Genomic DNA, 2,500 nt, shown 5'->3' with positions numbered 1-2,500 from the left:
GTTTTCACGTAAGTAAATTCAGTCGTGATTACCTATATAACATATTTGTATAATGTTAATATGATTTATTCCTATATCAGTGCGTAGTAGGTTTTCTTAAAATATGAAATCGCAAATAAAAATTTCCAAGTTTAAACGTTCATAGTTTTGGCTAGCAGCAGCTTGATATAACACCTCCATTCGATATAATATATACATATGCAGGTTATCAGGCCTATACCACCCTGTGCAATTCTTCTTCTTTATCAATATCAATATCAATTAACTATCAGAGTCACAAACAAATACATGTATTGTTGCAAACGCCAAGACATGTATATTCTATAATTATGCTATTTGAAAAGATATCTGCAAAATTTTTCTGTGTAAATGGTGCATATGAGAAAAGTTAACATTTATGTTATGTAATGTATCTTTTAACTGAATAACACTGGAAAAGATTTTGATGCTGATTTTTAGGTAACTCACATATAACATTTAAAATTGTGCTTGTATGTATATTGTGTATGTATTTGTACATGTTTTTATATCTTTTATGCTTCACTTCGTTTTATTTTTTGCACATGCAACATGAATAACCGCTCATAGTATACCCATGGTGGTTCCATGTACTAAGCATTGATACTTATAGTACAAAGAAAATATAAATCTAAAATATATATTCTTACTCAATTATAGTATTGATACTTTACATATATGATGCAGTGTTGGTGTGTTCTTACCTGTCTTGATATTTATTACCTAACTTAATATTTTATTTGTTTTGCAAATGAATTATCCAGTTTTTTTTTCTCCGTATTATGTTAATAATAATACTAGTCACCTGACATTGGCTTGTATGATCGTATTTACAGCGTTTTAATTTTCACTTGAGAATTATAACCCTATCATAAACAATTGTTGTTGACTCAGTTGTACAGAGTAGATGAAATGAGTAGTATGTACAATAACTGTCTGATGTCTTTAATCAACTATAATTGCTCAAGAGTAATTTATTTAAAAGTGGCGACAATAACAGAACTAAATCTACTGACTTTGATAAATGCTACCTTAAATAGGTTGTATTTTAATGTTAAACCCTCATTTTCAAGGATTGAAATATGTGCATGGTACAGTCACCCTTTCCAACAATATTGACTACATATAACATGAAATCAGGAGTTGTATGTTGTCAACAAATTATTGTTTCGGTATTTATTTCAAATTCTGAAAATTATTGCTGATTATAATAAACAATTTTTTCTTTTATATGCTGTTTTCCAGAAAATTGTACTCCTGCATTTATTTCAAAGTATTTAATTTTCAAGAAAACTGATCAGAATTTTGTGGGGTCTATTGTTTTACAAATGTAACATTCTATTCATATTCTACCGAACAAAATGTTGTAAGGTATTTGTTATTAATATGTGAATTAAAAGATGAAAGGAAACATTTTTATATTTTCCTTGGAATCACAAACACCAGGGTAATTTTATCGGCAGAATATATAGAAAGAAGCTGTTAAGACTCGGTTTAAAGTATGAGGTAAAAAAGACACCATGACAGATGAAGTGAGACCAATGTACTTCAAGTGAGAGTTTGAAGTTTGAAATGCAGAAAGATAACAACGATGTCATCAACACGGTCAATATCTGTTGTAGATGCCAATCTGATTATTGATAATTCTCTTTCTAAGCACTCAAATTTTGAATTTTGAATTTGACTTCCAATATGCCTCACGTCAAAACTATAAATTCATGTAAGTTTCAGATTATTTTCATTAAATTATTATAAAAACTGCTCATTAGTTTGTACACTTTTTCCTGTTTTATTTGTTTGTTTTTCATGTTTGTTATCTTATATTTCTTTGTAACATTGAAATTGTGTCTTGACATTTCACTTAACGTGTCACATAATACATGAAGAGCAATACTCAGGGCCGTCGCTAAGTCCCTGCAACACCAGCGGTTGCAGTGCACCTCCGTGGTTGAGGGTCCCCATGTTAAGATCAAACTACGGAGATGAGCCATCTATTTACTTTGGTTCAGATATCAACTGAAGATTTTAAATCAGACGAGGAAGAAAATACGAAGGTGTACCGTAAATAAATCTAAAAGAAACGAGAAACATAAATGAAAAGAATTTTTCCACGAATTCCATATGGAGATAAAAGAAAGCCCCAAAAAATGAAAATAAGAACAGCTTCAAGAGAAAATAAAAGAAAAAGAAGCAATGGAGATGAAAGATGGAGGGTGTATACTTATATATACATACAAACACAGGCACAGAAATACGTACTCACATTCCTACATACATATACACACATATGTATGTCTGGCCTTTATCTGTTTCGGTCTACCACGTCCATTCACATGATTTTGGCTCAGTCAGAGAGAGAGAGAGATAGACGTGCACCAAACACACACACGTCTCTTTGTCTGACTCTCCCTCTTTCTCTATTCATTTCTCACTCTCTCTCTCGCCGTATATATATATACATATATATATATATATATATATA

This window comes from Octopus bimaculoides, chromosome 9 (assembly GCF_001194135.2).
Source record: "Octopus bimaculoides isolate UCB-OBI-ISO-001 chromosome 9, ASM119413v2, whole genome shotgun sequence".
Lineage (NCBI taxonomy): Eukaryota > Metazoa > Mollusca > Cephalopoda > Octopoda > Octopodidae > Octopus > Octopus bimaculoides.
The sequence above is the reverse complement of the archived record's forward strand: the minus strand, read 5'-3'. Positions refer to the sequence as shown.